We start from the raw sequence: 20,288 nt of genomic DNA, 5'->3' as shown, positions 1-20,288 counted from the left end.
CAGCAGCTACTCGTCAGCCTCCTCCTCGTCAACCACCTCGTAGGTAGGGCTCTCTCCTCCTCTCCTCTCCTCTGTCGACCTCCAGCAGCGAGGTCATCTCTGACCCTCTCCTCCCTCTCAACAGTGTCCTCCTCACTCTTAGGCTGTGGGTACCCCTCCGTCGGGTAGGGTTAAGCAAAATCGGGTACCCGACCCGGTTTTACAAACCGGGTTGGTCCCCGGTTTTAAAAAACCTTTAATTTCTTAAACCTCACCCACACCTCTTTTAATCCGGGTAACCGGTTTTTATGGAATTTTTAAACCGGATCTGAAAACTGGTTACCCGAGCCGGTTTTCGAACCCGGTTTTTGGTTGAATGCTCTTGATTGGCACAATAACCATGCTGCCATTTTGAATATTTGAAGACCTTGGTTGTCAAATGTTAAAATTACTTCATAAAGAAATCATACATATTAAAGTTCAAAGAGTCATAGACATGTAAATGATGTTCAAAACTACAATTAAAGAGTCACAGACATCTAAAATTACTTCATAAATAATTTTTGGTGTTTTTAGAGATGATAGAGAGGGGGTGAGAGACTGAAGGGCACGGGATGAACGAAAGAAATAGGGTTTTGATGTTTTGGGCCTAAGTCTTGGCTTGAGTGTGTTTAATTCATAGATGAAATTATATTTTTCAGAAAAAAGTCAATTCGGTTTTAAAAGCGGTCTCCAGTTTGGTTTTATTTAGACCTGCACCCGCACCTCATTTGTGCTTAAAAATTCGGTTCGGGCCCCCCACCGGAAAAAACCCAAATTTTCAATTCTCCATTATTCGGGTTTCGGTCTAGTTTCGGTTTAAAAATGCGGTTCGGATTTTTTTGCTCAGACCTACCGCCGGGTACCGGTAGAAAAAAGGGTGTGGCCAGCCCTCAGAAATAGGACGTCTCCTCATCATATGATACTCATATAGAGGGAACAAGGCAAGTGCCTAATCTCGCTCTATACGAGCGACTCTCTTGCACATATCAAGAAGCAAACCATCACGACGCCCTTGGTCCATGACCCCGGGCGCCTCGAAGGGTCGAGGAGGAACAAAGTTAACCGGTAGGACCGGCAAAGGGACTGAAGGGGTAGGAATAGGGGTCGGGATAGGCGTAGGCATGGACGTGGACGTCTGCCTAGCCAGAGTCGATGTGGACCTCTCTCCGATCTCAGGTCTCTTCCGCTTCTTAGAAGCTGGAGGAGTAAGTGTAAAGAGGTAACACTAATACAATTAATGGAATAAGTAACACTAGATAGAGAACACCTTAATTGGATAAGCGTCTTCTAAATTAATAGAGAACGCTCCCAACATAAAACTGTTCTTTAAAACTAAAATATAGAACACTTGTGATAATAAGCATTATCTATGTGATGGGTACAAGGAAGCGCCTTTTTCTACTCCTATTATTGTATTAGTATTAATTTATAAATAATTAATTATTAATTTGTTATATTGAATCTTGAATCGAACGACGCACACATACCAGTATACTCACCTCCTTCATACTTTTTGTTTTATTTTCTGATTACTTCTCTTTTAGGCGGTTCTTCCTAAAACTTTCGTGCGCCGCTTCGTCTGGTCTTCATTCGCTCTGATGCACGACGTCACCTCCTTTATCGTTTTTGTTCTCTTCAATTGGTAAGTTGGTTATTCTTGTCTAATTTTTCGTTTTCATTTTCAGTTTAAGTAAACCCTAATTTCCAAATTTGTGTTCAATCTATTGTTCGTTTTCAATTGGTAAGTTGATACAAACTATACTTGTTGAACTACTCCTTATTTTATAAGGGAGCAAAGTCATAAATTAGTGTTCAAATGGAGATCTTCCAGACAAAGTTTGTGCAGCCCAATCAGCAGCAATCCGATTTCAATCAGAAAAGAACAAACTACTACTGAATAAAATGATATGGCTAATTTAATTTCAGGTTGGTTTTCCTATTTGAGGTTTTCACTTCAATAAACCTTAGAAATTTGGGGATTTTACAGTGAACAAGGAAAGTCGATGAAAATGGGTAGAATTGGGGATTATCTTGATGTTTCACAACTCTTACATCCATTCTACTGGTATTTCATCTACTCTTTTCAGTTCTTGTTAAATTCTTGTCAAAATTATCCTAATTGTCTACAGTCTAATTGCCAAATACTGGGCGCTGCTATTCCTAATTGGATACTCTATAGGAAATTATTTTTGTGCCACTAATTTGAATAGGTTTGCAGAATGTTTGCTGTAATTCCGTGATGCCACTTATCCAACCATACCTCATGTTGTATCACAGGGAAAGACAGACAAATTCAAGGAGAAGAACACACGAGGCTATGCAACATTTACCTATGACTCTACCATATCTTGTTGCATAGATAGCAATGAGCATTCAAGGGTGTTAAGATTGCCAAAGTACATTGATGTATGTAGCTCCTTTTTTTTCCGTGTGCAGATTTTATCAATAATGTGAATATATCTCAGTTCTCAGTTTGCTTGCTCAAATATTTATACTACGAGATGTGTTACTTTTAAGATTAATGTCAACGACTTATACTATCTCATAATTACCGTGGAATTCTTATTTACCAGTTAATCGAGTTATCTATTTGGATTTCCTTAACATTCTTTGGCTTTTGCCAAAAGATTTATGTACACAATATTTGCTAGATTAGTTTTGGCTGACTTGTTAGTTATACAATGGTATGTCCGTCTGGTATTTTATCTACAGCTATATAATGGTATGTCCGTCTGTTTTATTCATATCTAGCTATGAGCGAGTTAGACGCACCTGACTGGTTAATTATACAAGTACATACTTCCTAATTTAATTCTTATCCGACTGTGTTGTTTGTGCCTTATTCAAAGAATTATTGGTGACTTAAAGTTTTTTGTTCCAAGTCTAAGATAGAAGATGCCAATATAAATTGGATAAAGATACATCATTTGGCTTCTTGTCTTAATTTCTCGCAAGGTCCGGACCTTTTTTTTTTTTGTTCTGCTTGCTGAAACATATGATGGATATACATTTGACTCTTCGCAGGCTTGAACTTTTTACTTGAATGATCGTGTCTCTACCCAAATTGTTTGGTTGCATCATTACAAGCACGTGGTCGATCTGGTCGAATATATAATTTTCGCTGCATTGCTTCAATGTTTGCCTTGCTAAGAATTAGATAGTGTGAAGTCTCTTATGTCATCACCAAATTATTAAATCATTGATGGTGGTTCAATGTCTTTGTCGTTTTTATTAGGTGAAGATGAAGGGAGATGGCTAGAACAAGTGAGTTCAAATTGCTTGTGTGATTGCTATAGAAAAATATGCTTGTGATTGTTATGGTAAATTTCTTATACTCCCTCAATTTAATCACTCTAATTTATACTTCGTTGTGATTTTTTATGGTATGTATTGTCGTTCGTTTATGCTACCTCAATTTAATCCCCCTATCATAAATTAAAGCTCACACCTTATCCAATATCCAGAGTATTATTACTTCCCCCAATTCCATTTTCCAGCAATAAACCTCCATCTCCAATTCTCCTAGTTTCTTTGCTACTCATTGTTAAGAAATTGGTCAAATCCATACCAAGATATGGTCGTGGCTGGTTGAACTTTGTTTATGAATTGTTGGTTCTCTATTGTCTATTTATTAATATGTATATACTAGTGTAATTGTGCTTTTATAGTGTTTTTTAAGTTGGATAGATGATGGTTTTATTATTATTATAGTTTAATCACTTGGCTGTAGGCGGCCAAATAATTACTAATTCTCCAACACGTCCACCAGATTTATGCGATTTATCAAGCTTACCTTTCAAAGACTGATTTTCCCCACTTTCCGTTTAATCGAGCTAATCCTTCATGTATGGTTTGTTAAGGTTATTATCTTATGTGAAGGCCCTAGCGTTATAGCAAAAAAGACTTAATTGCCTATAAATTCAACGGTTCAGGTAATAATTGACTACTAGTATTTATCATTTGTTTATTTTTAATTCTCTTAAATACCATTGTGGAATTATTTATCGTCTTCGCTCGTATTCACTTGACAAATTACAATACCTTTTAGAACTACGTGTACGTACATTGTTATGGTACTCACTGCTTATTTTATTTTTCCTTTCTACTACTCATATCTTACATATATTTGTTCTTGTTATTAGTGACAGGTTATCACTGGAAATATTTTACCCTCATATTTCTCCTTTCTTCCAAGTTGATCAATTGAAGTTGGCGGTTGAAGTCACAACATGAATTAAAGATGAGATTATGGGTGCACGTAGTGCTATGTTTCGAAGTTATGTAATACGGAGTAGGACTTCGTTAATTTGCAGGTTGTGAAACAAGTGTATTGGTATTGGTATTTTATATTAATGAGAACAAATATATTAATTTAATCAAATGTCATCAATTTTTTTTTAAAAAAAAACCAAGAGGGATAGAGAACTGTTAGCTTACTCAACCGTTCTCTTTTCCTTGGAAAAAAGAACGCTTATCAGGTGTTCTCTAAAGCTCATTTGAGCCGTTCTATATGACTGTGAATACAAAATGCCTCATCTAACCGTTCTCTAAGCTTTAGAGAACACTGAGTTGAAGAACGCCTCTAAGGAGTTTTCTAATGCTAATTTCAACAGTTCTCTAAGCCTGTTTCTGTAGTAGTGTAAGAAGGTGGAGGTGGAGGCAACCTACTTGACACAGTGGTCAAAGATGAAAGACGGGGTAGATCGGGTGAAGGTAAGGTCACGGACATGGAACCACAGATCTTCCAAGTCCGCTGATCCTTAGCTAACCAAAACATCACCAACATGGTGTTAATATCTATGTACACATCCTTATCTACATATGTCAGGCTACGGGGGAAGTCAGTGAATAGGCTACGAGCAATGTGGGACGCCAACTCACCACAGGAAATCATGCCCTTTCTCTTCTGCCCGACAACGTTAAAATGTTAAGCTGACAGATAAGCAATGTTAAGAATGAAAGGGCCAGCACTATCAATGTTCAAATAGCCCGCTAAAATAGACAACTCAACGTTGTTAACGTTGGTAGGCTCGTGGCGGCCAAAGATCGTCTCCTCGAGGAGACGAAGAAAGTAACGGGCTGGGGGAAGATGGACGTGTGCCACCTTCCTCTGGTCAAAGGGAGTCTGTGCAAGAGTGGGCCAAAGTAAAGACAGGAGCTTCCTAGGAGCATCCTGAGGGCCGTGACAAGTCAAACCTAACCTCTTCCCAAACTCAGCTAAGGTCCACGTGAAGGTCTGGTTAAACAGTCGAAATGAAATACATGAGCTGCCCGGGTTAGTGTCATAAGCAGCGGATGAGAAAGTAAAAGAGCTAAAAAATTCTAGGGTTACTTGCTCATATGTGAGCGCTCTCATCGTAGTCAAACCCGTCATCCCAGTCCTGTTTAATAATTCAGCCACGGGTTCCAAAATCCCCAACTTGTCCAATGAAGAACGACACAAAAAACGTGTAAAGGTAATGTCGCGGTCCATAAGATGCATGAAACGAGTACGATGAAGCGAGTTAATAAATCGTACCTATGGATACTCAGCAAGAGAATCCAAAGAGGCATCGGCCATGAACCTGGCGGCGGAACGTACAGCAACTTTAGAACCCCCTCCCTTTCCCCCTCGTGAAGCTGAAGCAGCGGCAGCAAGCAGGACGGAAGCAGCTAGCCCAGGAGCGCGGCCAGAAACCGGTCTTTGAACAAGGGCAGAGGATATAACTGTGATAAAGGGTGTCGACACAGCAGGGGTCGACACCAAGGACGGTACAGCAGCTGTAACAGTGACAGCGGGAGAGACAGTAGCAGTAACAACAGGGGTGGTGACGGTGGTGGCAGCAGGGACCACCGTCTCAGTAGTAGACGGAGCAGTAGTAGAACTAGAGGCAGAAATTGTACTACTATCCATCCTATCAGTCAAAATAAGTTCCTTAATTAGAAAACAATCCAAACAACATCGAATTTTCCCCCAAATTCCCAATTCAAAACCCTAATTCGAATTTACAAGCATAAAAACACAATTAAACAACAAAGAATAGGGGAAAGAACTTATTTGACAAATTACCCACAAAGAATCAGCAATTAAACCAACAAGGAAAGCACAAATTGATCGAAAATTTTCGATTTTTTCGAACCCTAAAACCCACAAAAATCAACAAGAACACGAAATTTGAAGAGGAAATTAAGGGGCAATGGTTTAATTGATGTTAAGGGAATGATTTGGGTAATTAGTTTGGTGATTTAGGGGAAGAAAAATGGGGATTTGGGGTTGATTAATGGGGGTTTATCGTGAAAATAGGAAGAAAGAAGAAGAAAAAATGAAATAGAGTAGGGGAAAAAGAACACTCCCTCGTGTATTACCAGCACTGTCACTCGATCGAGTGATTTGAAACCACTCGATCGACACCTTTCCTCAAAATTCTGATCGATCAAAGGCTTTGAAGTTGTGATGCGTGTCCTAAATATGATGTTTTATACCCTATTTCACACGCACTTCACGATATTGCAGCCTTCTTCAGATGGCAATATCTCGAGTTCTAGAGCTGATAATCAGGTGATTCTAATTGGTGGTGAAATCTTATCCTCTTAGCTTTCCAACGCCGCGTAGAACGCCTGATTTGACCAAGTAACGAAGAAATGGCAGCTGTTTTAAGATCAGTGTGCGCTGCAGGAATTGTCGGAATGCACTACTGTACAGCACTCTTGGTCGATCGACTGGTCCAAGTGGTCGATCGACCACCCCATGATTTGATGCGCAATTTAAAAGACGAGGAAGCCCATTATAATTAGGTTTAGGAATAAGGGTTTTACGTGACATTCCTATATAACGTAACCCCTTCCTATTCATTAATCATCATTCATTAGCTTAGTTTAATCTAGTTTTTCATAATACGTTACTTTAGGTTTCATTCACATTCAATTCATACTTTAGTTATCAATAAAGTTCTTATTGCGGATCTATTGATTCCTCTTTTATTTTTCGGTAATCCTTGTTCTTATTTTACAGTTTGCTTTACTGTTTTATTAATTTAGAAATTGCTAGTTTAGTTCCCTTGAACCCTAGATTAGTTTATGCGTTATTATTGCTATAATTATTCGATCATGTCTTTCCTTATAGTTTTTACGAATTTCATTGTTGTTGTTATCGTTATTATGTCTAGCTAAATCACCCTTGCTAGGATGTAGGTGAGCTATTAGCGTAGGTGGCATTAGAATAGGTTACCATCGGATTAGGGCTTGGTCGACCGACTGGCTTATCTGGTCGGTCGACTGAGTCGGTTGGTCGATCGACTGGGGTAGCTGGTCGATCGACCACCTTCGTGTCTGATTTGCTTCGTTTAAATCGTTAAGTGCAATATCTATCAATGAGACCTAGTGGAGACTTGTTAGAAGCTTAGTTTTGACCAACCCGTAGATCGAAAGATAGGGAAGGACTTAAATTAACAAATTAAGACGGCTAGATTGCTAGATCGAAAGATAATGTAATTTAGGCATTAGGATCACTAGTCAAGAACGAAAGTTAGTATTAGTGACGCCTAGGGACTAATAGCATAGACCGAGAGGGGCTATTGGTTGACTTGGACCGAGAGGACTTGTCATACCCATCACCCACGACTGTGTTTCGAGACTTACCTAGACTTATGTGCCATCGTAGCTGTAGTGACCCGACCATCCTAGCTCCTTTTTATTATTTGTTCACATCATTTATTTTCATTGCTTATTTTTTATTGTCTTTTTTATTTTACTTGCATTTAGTTTAGCTATTATTCATATCAAAATCCCCCTCATAGTTACCCTTAGACTAAAATTGAAAGCAACTATTATCTCCCTACCTCCCTGCGGATCGACCCTTACTACCGCTTGCTAGTAGTAGTTTGGAATTATAAATATTATTTTTGGTGCACACAACGACAGGCATCAAATTTTGGCGCCGTTGTCGGGGAGGCAGCGCTAGTTTTAGTTGTTTTTATTTTAGTCTGTCTTTAGCCTCAAGGGATTTATTCCTTGAGGCAGTTCTCATCTTTTTCCTTTAGTTTTGTTTTTATAGGTCTTTCAGGTCCTATCTAAGCAGGATTTTGGAAGGAGAACATCAAAGGGAAGGCTTGAGTACCTTTGATTCTTCCACCAAGATGTCTAACGTCTCCAGAATTATAGCACAATTTGAAGCTCAGAATGCAAAATCTGACAAGCTGGAGAGTAGACAGTCGCGGAAAGCAAGTGTAGAGATGAGTACTGTTGCGGCACTTGAGGATTCTGTTAATGCTCAATCTGAAAAGCTTGAGGTGGCACAATTGAAGCAAGAAAATTCAGAGCAGGATGCTTCGGTTTATGGCACCAATGAGATTGCGGAATTGAGAACGGTAGTCCAAGCTCTTATGGCTCATATGGTGAAAATTGAAAGCCAAATAGCTATCTTTGCAGCTAATCAAGTTGCTAACTCACCAAGTAAATTTGAGGTGCCTATCGAGACCATTAATGCCATTAATCTCCGAAGTGGCCTTTCTTATGATGGACCCGTGAAGCAAGGAGAGGATTCGGGAAATATGGAGAAGCTTATTAAAGTTTCTGATGCGGAAAAAGATCACGTTCCCAGTACTCATGGTCGACCGACCATATCCCATGGTCGATCGACCAACCTACCTGATGATACTGCACACTTTGACAGTCAGGAGCTCTCTGATCCCAGCTCCAATGGTCGACCGACCAACACAACTGGTCGACCGACCAGTATGCCTGCACAGAATGAAAATCCGTCACTTGATTTGCATGACACCACATCTAATGAAAATGTGACGAGGGTTTTGAACATGCGCAAGTTCGATGTTGTTGATTCGCGTGATACTTCGGCCCGAATTATTGACGGGTCGTTCATTTCAAGAGCTATGAAGTCACTTCCGAGAGTTGATAAGGACAAGGTCCTTAATTCAAATGATGTTTCAAAGAAGGAAGTAGAGGAGCGAGCCGAGTTGTCAATAAAGCTTCCATTTCATGAGCGGCTCCAGAAATCGGAAGATGAGGTACATTATGTGAATATTGATGATGTCCCACCTTTTATTCCTACCCTTATTACTGCTCTAACACCTCCGCCCCAGATTGGGAGCAAGATGGAAGAAGATTTTGCTGTTTTGACTATTTCAGGAGCTGGTTTGGGGAAGAAAGAGCCACCTGATTTTCCAGCTTTGAAGAAGTCAGAGCGAGGCATGGAGTATGATCTGGAGTTCGATGAGCCGGACGATACTAAGGCATGGAGGGCTAGAGCTGCTGACGATCCATTGAGTTGCCTAGATGACGGAGATGGGTGGTCTCCATCTGCTGAGATTAGTATTGCTGAGGCGACTGCATCTAGCCAAAGGCCATGGTCGGAATTATCCCGCAGTTTCCGCGGATAAACACTTTCACATTTTATTGCTTGAGTTTTAAGACAATTCCTTTTATTGCATTTTTTAGATTATTTTACGTTTTAAGTTTGCGAGACTACGTATTTTATTTGTGTTGCTTAGAATTATTAAGACTATAGACTGTTTTTATTGGGTTTGCGCGAATTTTGGGCGCGTATATATTGTGCATTTGCAGGTTTGTAGACCATGATAACTCAATCTGTTGAGTTAATTTCGAAGAAAACAAAGCTACTGCATCAGGTGCAATGGTCGGTCGACCAGCCCCATCAGTCGGTCGACCACCAACGCTACTATACCTGACTCTCGTTTTCTTCTACTTTAAATTCCATGCACATTTTTCCCGCCCAAGTTCTTTTATTTCCAAATGATGTTTCTTTTTCTGTCTTTGTAGGTACCTTTACGGTAGCACTACTGGCTACCGAAACCTCCTAGCTCACGCTGGTTTGGGGAGGTTTCCTTTTGCTGCGCTTAAAGTCTTGTGAGTTTCCGAGTTTAACTTCATGTCTTGTTTAGTTATAATAACGCAAATTCCCATTTCCCTTTTATTTCATTACATGATTTTGCACAATGGGGACATTGTGTGATTTGGTTTGAGGAAGAGTTTTGCATTGCATTCACGTGTTCTATTGCATTTCTGTTTCACGTTTATTGCACTTCAGTTTGCATTGTTTATTTCATTTCCTATATATATACAAAAATTCAAAAAATTCAAAAAACTTTCAAAAACTTTCAAAAAAAATTCAAAAATTTTCACGTTTATTTTAGCATGTAGGTTGAGTCGGTACGGTAGTATTTCAATGATGACATTGCATTTTCAGCTGTTTATGCCTAAGCCGTGCTTAATTGACATGTTATTAGTAGAATCGTATATGCATATCTACGAGTTTTCGTTAATTTATTCGCTGAACTTGAGTGTAACACCCCCATATTCAGAGGAGCCTTAACTAGGCCTTCCTTAGCATATAAGGGCATTACCATCTCGGTTGCCCGAGGACAGTAATAATCAAACGTCGATAAAAGAACTATTATGTTATATTACAAGTGATTTAAAACCAACTGATGATACAAACGATACAACTCAAGGACAACTCGCTATAACTACCAAATCTCGTGAGGACTCATCCCTGCCCGGACTCCAGCTATCCATAATATCAACACCTGCTAAGATAGACTGCTCACCATAAGGGATCACGGCAGACACATAAACAACAAGACAACCACACAAGGTCAGTACTGAGATAAGACACAACAAAGCCAACAACATCTAACAATACAATCCAACACAATCAGTCACACGCACAATCACACCCACTCCAACCAATCTCCATCACCGACTGTCCACTGGACCAGCCCTGCCAGTGGGGGACCGCAGCCATACCTACCAAATCCCCGCTCATCATACCGAGCGATAACCCTGTCCCATTAATGTGCACATCCCCTTCCATGGCGGGTTCCACGAAGGGCGAAACTAGGGCGTGAAGCCACTCCCGCAAGTGACTCCACTCAACCGAGAACGCATCTCGAAAACCAGAGACAAACAATCAGCAATCACAATACAACATCCGTATATACGCTGCCACACAACACAATCGCAATACAACAACGACGACACAACAATCGACACACTAGACTATCTACAGAAATTGAGTAGGCGAACCTACCTTTAAGCAACTGCAACCAATCCACGCCAACATACGACATATCCAGCAATCAAGCAAAGCCTATAACCACAACAAAATCATCTATTACTATCAAGCAAACCATAATTGCAAAGACAAGGATACGGATGATGATGACAACATACCTACAAGGAGAAACCCGGCAAAAGACCACTACCCGACTCAAGCTACGCTCTCCTAAGGCACAAGGACCTTTAAAGGACTTCCATGGAGGTTTTATGGTGAAGGGAAGGGAAAGGGGCGACCAAAGGATAGAAGGAATGAGGCGGAAATGATTTGCGGATTTAACAAAACGCGATTAAAAACCCTCGTTGAAAACCCGATACTCGATCGAGTACCACACACACTCGATCAAGTGACCCCCTACTCGATCGAGTAACCTCGCTACTCGATCGAGTAGCCCCTACTCTATCGAGTACCACTCCTAACTCGTAACCCAAGATAGCTTTGGCACGCACTTCTAAGAACTATTCCCGCTCCCAAGGTCAGTCAACGCTGGTCAAAGGGTCCCTAAAAGGGCGGGTATTACAGTCTTCCCTCCTTAAAAAGAACTTCGTCCCCGAAGTTCAACTCACCTAACTCAACGCACAAGACACGGGAAGACACGACATCACTATTCTTCCGACACAAATCACCTACTTCCCTGAAACGCCATCTCCCATGTCATCATCATTATTATCTAACGCTCTATTCATATCGACTCTTACAACTATCATATAAACATCATCATCATCAACTGTCACTCTATATGTATACATCCACTCTTACAAACTATCGTATATAATGCATCAACCTCGTGATACGAACCAGCACAAACAACGATCACCCATCATATATGAGATTACTCCATTCACTAGTAACTACTATCAACACGAAACATATCTCATATCAACTTCATGCCGCACGACTATACCACCATGTTACTCAACAACGCAATTCTATTACAACACATTGTACCACAACTATCTCTTTATGACCGTCCTTTAAAACATACTATCATATTCACTTCCACGCATGAATTACTCAACAAACCAAGGTAACCAATTACAACTTCATACAAGCAAAGTGACCAAGGTACTAGAAAATTTTGTAATTAAACAACAAAGTATTATAAACGGACAACAACACAAATTTCAAAATTAGCCTTTTTATTTTGCGACATTACTCTTCCCCTCTAAAAAGGAACTTCGTCCCCGAAGTTCACCACCAATATTACCACACATATTACCTATTACTTGCATCGTAACATAAATTAGAACCATATTATTTATTATGGACATTACTCACTAAGCATATACTCGTTAAATTAGAAATCATACACAATCCACCGGAATAACTAGCCGCCGTCGATAAAGCATGTTAATATCGTATGCACAATTGTATGAAAAGATGTACTCCGATGAATAGATAGTAATATGGCGGATGTAATATTTAAAACAACAAGAAACCATCACCACTTCACTACTTGTGACAAATATGCATATAAAACCCAAACGCAACGTCTAACATATGAAATTAACGGTTCAAAGGTGTTACTAAGCATCACTAAGTATGCTAAACATCACACATGTTGTTATATAACAATTGAACAATTTTAATTTTTGGAAAAGTTCCTGTAACAGTGCTACTCGATCGAGTATGTAGTGGTACTCGATCAAGTGCCCTGCTACTCGATCGAGTGTCTTGGCTACTCGATCGAGTAGCCCCGAGATCAGAATGCATCAATTCTGTCATACCTGTAGCTACTCGACCGGGTATGGGGTACTCTGTCGAGTACCTACAGGTCAAATGCCTTTGGAAAACCTGTCATAAACCCATGTATATACATAACCGTCACATAACTTGAGTCGGGATGACCTCCCGACCCCCAAAATCAATCCTGCAACAATGTTAACTAGCAAATCCGGCCTTATGGCCAACAATACAAGTCCATGATCAAAGTTTCGACGAAAACAACTACCAATATCTAACAACACTACCAACATCTAATACCAACGACCATAAACAAAGATAGAAACTATGAGCATCACTCCTCCTGCTGCTGCTCAACCATCACCTCATCACCACCACCATCACCTCCCGAAGTCCCCGCTCCCGATGGCCCAATACCTACATCAACTCCCGCTCCATCCCCCGGACCTACGTGCCACGGGGTTAAACCACCATAGGGAAAGGACTGAGGCGTCCCTTAAGCTGACTGATCCACTCTGTAAGAGTGGAAAACCCCACTATAGTCCCCAACACCACTCCACCAAACCGGATGCGGTCCCTCGATCCCAATCCCCTGAGTGTACGTCATCTCATGCATATTCCTGAGTGTCAAAGTAGATGACACTCTCTCAGCCAGGTAACTCGATCGCGTCTCCGGGGTGTCAAGGTAGAAGTAGCACGGAAAAGGGTGCTGCTGTGGTGGTGCTACCGGCCGTGGTCTGGTCTCAGCGGTCATCTCTCTCACTCTGCGGGGTCCTCTCACCAACCTGGGCCTCTCCTCCCTGACCGCCGCATTCTCCCCCTTCTTTGGTTTGGGCATCACCTCTAGAATCACGTCATCGATGAGGTAGGTCTGCAACTGGCGGGGCACGTCATCATCCTCCTCCTCCTCGTCGGAGTCAACAGCTGTCACCATCGGCTCTAACGGCTCGGTCGGTGGAAGGTGCTCAGGAGCCGGGATGCCCATCCAACTCATCCCCCACACTCTCCAGGCTAAGCTACCATCGGCTAAGGTTCTCAACCATTTCAGGTCGAGGTAGTAGTCACGGTCCATCGTGGGCACCGGTGTAGCCAGAGGTACATACTCCGAAGAAGCCTCAAAGGAGGTTAGCTTTTCAGCTAACCGAGTGGCGATCGCGCCACAACTCAGGTACCGGGAAGAGGCAGTAGCCATCAAAGTAAGGCTAGCGCAGACGATGGCAGGAGCATTAAAGACCACTTTCCTGGCCCGCTCCGGGTTGAGGTAGGACATCAGAAGCAACACCTCATGGTTGTTCAGTTTACTGATATCCGGTCTATCATAAAGGAAGTTCGAAAGAGAACGGAGAAAGACCCTCAAGGTAACATGCTGAACGTCATTAATCAACATGTTACTTGAGGTGGGAGCTGGCTTTCCGGTCAGACAAGACATTAGGCGGCAAACACCGCACTCAGCAGGAATATCAGTGATGGAATCCTTGGGAGGTTTGGCCAACCCAAGGTGAGAAGCAAAGAGGTCCATAGTAAGCAAGAAACTGGTATTCATCAACCGAAATTCAACGGTCTGGGCAGCTGGGTCATAGCTGAAGGAGCTCATAAACTCCAAAGTAAGAAAAGGGTAGGAGTGTTTCCTCCGCCTATACAACCCCGTAAAACCCAAAGTCTCGAATATATGACGGACATCCGTCTCTATTCCCAAATCCTCCAAAAGTGTAGTGTCTATACACCTCGTCGGTCTCATTTTGCGTTTTTGCAAAACTACAAAACGCTCTCTCTGTTTGAAATCGACAAACACAACCGAAGGGTACTCCGGAACTGCGGGTACCATGGGTCCACTCCCCTCCCCAATCTCAGGCTGTGTCACCTTCCCCCGTTTACTCTGACGGGTCCCTACGTTCGGTCTCGGCATCTGTTTCAGCATAAACAAACTGGTATAAACATGTAAAGCATACAATTCACGCAATTGAACTTGGATGCAAAACTAAGTACACACTTTCACCAGCAAGTTCCCAATTCGATATATAATCTCAGTTTATAACAACTCATAATCAATGGTTGTAAAAAGTTTATCATGGAAAACACATATACCCAACCAATTCTAACGTCCTAGCATGATTCTAATGTTACTCTATACACACACCTAACATCATGTGAGGCATTTGTACAAGCTCATGGAAAAGTAATTTAGGACATATCATCATCAACCTTCAATATTAGAAACAAACAACTCTATTAAACTTCTCAGACGGTCTCTACAGCTGTAACAATTTTGACATATTTTTCATCAATTATCATCACTACTACCATATTGAAGTTCAACCTTTACTCAAACAGTCACATACAACACCAAATTTCAAATATAGGTTACGAATTTCCATTTGGAGCACTTTTAAGACAGAGTTTTAAGGCAACTTTTTAAGGTGAAAATCATCAAAATTCATCCTTCAACATGTTATAAACAAGGTATAGTACTCAATTTCATCATCTAATCCATGTAAAACAACCAGAATCGATTTTGATTTTTTTCGTAAACCCTAGAAATTTCGGTTTCAATTTGGTAATTTCTAGTCTATTTTACAACAATTAATCACCAATAATCAAGGAAAGAAGGCATGTGAATCATATTACAACAATTAAAAGCAACAAATTGATCATATGAATCGAAATTTCAGATTATACAATCATCCCAACAATTTAAAGGCATAAAAACATGTAAATAGGGAAGAAATCATACCTTGATTAAGTAGTAAAGTAAAGGAACGAAATTAAACAAAGAAAATAACCCCAAATTAACCACTACCAACGCAAGAATATGAGAGATTATGAGGGTTTTGAGAGCTTAGGTTTCGAAATAAGAAGGAGGAATGAGAAGAATAGAAAGAAATAAGGGTTTTAAGAAACCCGTAAGATTCGTTGTACAGTAACCTACTCGATCGAGTGTCTAGGGTACTCGATCGAGTACCACCCTACTTGATCGAGTAGGCGCTATTTCGTCGAGTATCTGCAGAAATTTTTCCACATCCCGACGTCATAGCTTCCTAACTAGATCGAGTAAGGTCTACTCGGTCTAGTAAGCACTCGCACTCGGTCAAGTATAGTTAAGTACTCGGTCAGAAATACGAAGTAACTTGAAGATTCCTGCAAAAAACAATATCGCGTGTCGATTCCAAACTAAGTTCGGATTCGTCACTAGTTATCATGCTCGTTCACGCATTACCATTATTACTCAAGCCTAACGTATCATCTCCGCACATAAGGTTTATGTCACATCACGCTATACAAATTACCCAACTCGGTTTATCTGCTACCGAGTCATTCATAAGCATAATCACGTCATCATACTACACTTAAACTTATTTTACCACATTACTACCAAACTCGTGTTCACTTCAACTTGAAACATATAATTAACATTAATTCGTTCTTTCATATATCACATAAATGCATACTCTTCATAACAAATTAATCTATCATGTTCCAAATTCAATCATAAGCAAATCATCCTACACAAATCGATTGTCACGCAGCGGAAAATTTCATCCAATAAACAAGGCATATACACATTACTATATGCTATGTTTCATATTATAACTCAACAATTCCATAACTATCATCGTTGTAATTACGGTAGGGTTTATAAACTCGTATACGACTACCGTTATCATCAACTTATAGCAAACACCAACATGTTCACTCTTCTATATATTATAGCACACCCATTCACATTTCCAGGCATTTCTATCGAATAGACTTTTGTTACGTATCTCAAAATCATCGTACAAGCTCACTAATCATGCCAAAACTTCACTAAGCACCATCCAAACGCAACTACTATCCCCATATCTACGTTAGCAAAGACTCAACCTCAGATAACTCCGACACAATTAACATACACATCACACATATACACACGGACTCCACATTCCCATACCCTGTGACTGGCTTAAGTACCATGGGGGCAAGACTTTGAAATGAGGGTGCCTACTCACCCAAAATCTAGCATCAGGGGGGCTCCCATTATACATACACCAGGTTCATTTTATTAGACTCGCTACGTTCATTTTAGTCATTTGTTACAGGTTCCAAAATCGTCGCTCTGATACCACTTTGTAATACCCCCATATTCAGAGGAGCCTTAACTAGGCCTTCCTTAGCATATAAGGGCATTACCATCTCGGTTGCCCGAGGACAGTAATAATGAAACGTCGATAAAAGAACTATTATGTTATATTACAAGTGATTTAAAACCAACTGATGATACAAACAATACAACTCAAGGACTACTCGCTATAACTACCAAATCTCGTGAGGACTCATCCCTGCCTGGACTCCAGCTATCCACGATATCAACACCTGCTAAGACAGACTGCTCACCATAAGGGATCACGGCAGACACATAAACAACAAGACAACCACACAAGGTCAGTACTGAGATAAGACACAACAAAGCCAACAACATCTAACAATACAATCCAACACAATCAGTCACACGCACAATCACACCCACTCCAACCAATCTCCATCACCGACTGTCCACTGGACCATCCCTGCCAGTGGGGGACCGCAGCCGTACCCACCAAATCCCCGCTCATCATACCGAGCGATAACCCTGTCCCATTAATGTGCACATCCCCTTCCGTGGCGGGTTCCACGAAGGGCGAAACTAGAGCGTGAAGCCACTCCCGCAAGTGACTCCACTCAGTCGAGAACGCATCTTGAGAACCAGAGACAAACAATCAGCAATCACAATACAACATCCGTATATATGCTGCCACACAACACAATCGCAATACAACAACAACGACACAACAATCGACACACTAGACTATCCACAGAAACTGAGTAGGCGAACCTACCTTTAAGCAACTGCAACCAATCCACGCCAACATACGACATATCCAGCAATCAAGCAAAGCCTATAACCACAACACAATCATCTATTACTATCAATCAAACCCTAATTGCAAAGACAAGGATACGGATGATGATGACAACATACCTACAAGGAGAAACCCGGCAAAGGACCGCTACTCGACTCAAGCTACACTCTCCTAAGGCACAAGGACCTTCAAAGGACTTCCATGGAGGTTTTATGGTGAAGGGAAAGGAAAGGGGCGACCAAAGGATAGAAGGAATGAGGCGGAAATGATTTGAGGATTTAACAAAATGCGATTAAAAACCCTCGCTGAAAACCCGATACTCGATCGAGTACCACACACGCTCGATCGAGTGACCCCCTACTCGATCGAGTAACCTCGCTACTAGATCAAGTAGCCCCTACTCTATCGAGTACCACTCCTAACTCGTAACCCAAGATAGCTTTGGCACGCACTTCTAAGAACTATTCCCGCTCCAAAGGTCAGTCAACGCTGGTCAAAGGGTCCCTAAAAGGACGGGTATTACATTGAGACTTGACTTTGATTTTTGGCAAACTACATCATTTTCTGAGTTTTAGAGCCTATAACTGGTGACATTCATGACCAGTTTATCTAAGATTGTGAGTAGTTACTCCTTATGAGACATGTTATATCAATATGCATAAATATGAACTTAATCTGCTTAATAGCTGTATGCATTCGGTTTGTGGTTTGTTGACACATGTGGTAGAGGTTCCCCTTTATTCATTTTACCCATGAGACTCTCATAGCCAAATTTAGCCTTTTATCCCTTAACTACATCCTATATTTAGCCTGCCTTTGTCAAGCTAGTATATTAGTTTTTGGGAATGAGTTTATTGCGGTTTGGTTATATTACTCTCTATTGAGATGTTGGTGAATTGGTGAAAGGGAAGAAGAAAAAAAAACAGAAAAAGAAAAGAAGAAAAAGAGTTCGAAAAAAAAAAGGTCAGTTGATCGACTGTACCAAGTGGTCGATCGACTGAGTACTGCAGCAGAAAAAGAAAATTCGAAAAAATCACATGTTGCAATTGTCATGAGTTGGTGATTTACACTCCCATGTTGTATTTATATCATTTGGGGAGTTACATCTATTGGAGATTGTGAGTTTAGTGCTTGATAATTAGCACTGGTTTTATTGAAAATCTTGAGCAAGAAGTTGGATGTTGTCATATGGTTTTGTTTAGGTACTAGCTTGATCACCTATACCTCCACATTCCCATAAATGTTTTGCCTTTTCTTACCCATTACCTCACATATCCATATTTACCTCGGCATGTGTCATGGTCATTTGTTTGGTTGGAATGCATATGTACGGTTGTAGAGATTATATTCATATTAGACTGCAGGCATGTTCTTATAAGTCGTAGTTAGGTGAGTGTCACTACAAATGAATTCTTTCTATCTTTTACATATATTCACCTATGCTTAAGTGTGATATGAGTGACCCGTGAGAGTCCATAATGATAAGTCTCTATAGTTGACGGTTCAGCAGTTTTAGCCACTTCATAACTCGTTTGCATGATTCACATCGCTAATTGATTGTTGGTTGTTGCATTAAATTGGTTTAGGCTTTATGGTTGCATTTCGCTCTAAGATTGAACTCGTTCCATTAGGTTTTAGGATCGAGTCTAGTTCTTGCTTGGGGACAAGCAAGGTTTGGTTTGGGGAAGTTTGATACGTGTCCTAAATATGATGTTTTACACCCTATTTCACACGCACTTCAGAGCTCATTTGTGTAGTTTATGCTACTATTTTCCCTATTTTCGTCTACTTTCGTGTTTTTGTATAAAATTGCAGAAATGTGAAGAATCCAGCGGAAAATGAGCCGAATCCATTCCCGAGTATTTAGCATAGGATTTGACATGAAGTATTGACTCGAGGAATGAGCTTGGTGCGCGTTTCAAGGCCTAAAGATAGCAAAAGCATGGGTGCGTACGAATTTAACAAGCAAAGAAGCACTTCACGATATTGCAGCCTTCTTCAGATGGCAATATCTCGAGTTCTAGAGCTGATAATCGAGTGATTCCAATTGGTGGTGAAATCTTATCCTCTTAGCTTTCCAACGCCGTGTAGAACGCCTGATTTGACCAAGTAACGAAGAAATGGCAGCTGTTTTAAGATCGGTGCGCGCTGTAGGAATTGTCGGAATGCACTACTGTACAGCACTCTTGGTCGATCGACTGGTCCAAGTGGTCGATCGACCACCCCACGATCTGATGCGCAATTTAAAAGACGAGGAAGCCCATTATAATTAGGTTTAGGAATAAGGGTTTTACGTGACATTCCTATATAACGTAACCCCTTCCTATTCATTAATCATCATTCATTAGCTTAGTTTCATCTAGTTTTTCATACTACGTTACTTTAGGTTTCATTCACATTCAATTCATACTTTAGTTATCAATAAAGTTCTTATTGCGGATCTATTCATTCCTCTTTTATTTTCGGTAATCCTTGTTCTTATTTTACAGTTTGCTTTACTGTTTTATTAATTTAGAAATTGCTAGTTTAGATCCCTTGAACCCTAGATTAGTTTATGCGTTATTATTGCTATAATTATTCGATCATGTCTTTCCTTATAGTTTTTACGAATTTCATTGTTGTTGTTAGCGTTATTA

The 20,288-nt window shown here is 40.6% G+C and overlaps 1 long non-coding RNA gene across 2 annotated transcripts; it reads left to right on the top strand.

Moving 5' to 3' along the window:
- Positions 1-1,544: 1,544 nt before the first annotated feature.
- Positions 1,545-4,375, top strand: LOC141630863 (uncharacterized). 2 transcript variants are annotated; one of them, XR_012537557.1, is made up of 5 exons: positions 1,545-1,663; positions 2,009-2,086; positions 2,299-2,427; positions 3,257-3,341; positions 4,164-4,375. It is a non-coding gene; the product is annotated as an uncharacterized LOC141630863 (long non-coding RNA). The 2 variants fall into 2 exon arrangements; XR_012537556.1 differs by having other exon boundaries at positions 3,882-4,375.
- Positions 4,376-20,288: the final 15,913 nt, after the last annotated feature.

This window comes from Silene latifolia, chromosome 2, assembly GCF_048544455.1.
Source record: "Silene latifolia isolate original U9 population chromosome 2, ASM4854445v1, whole genome shotgun sequence".
Taxonomy (NCBI): Eukaryota; Viridiplantae; Streptophyta; class Magnoliopsida; order Caryophyllales; family Caryophyllaceae; genus Silene; species Silene latifolia.
The sequence above is the reverse complement of the archived record's forward strand: the minus strand, read 5'-3'. Positions and strand labels throughout refer to the sequence as shown.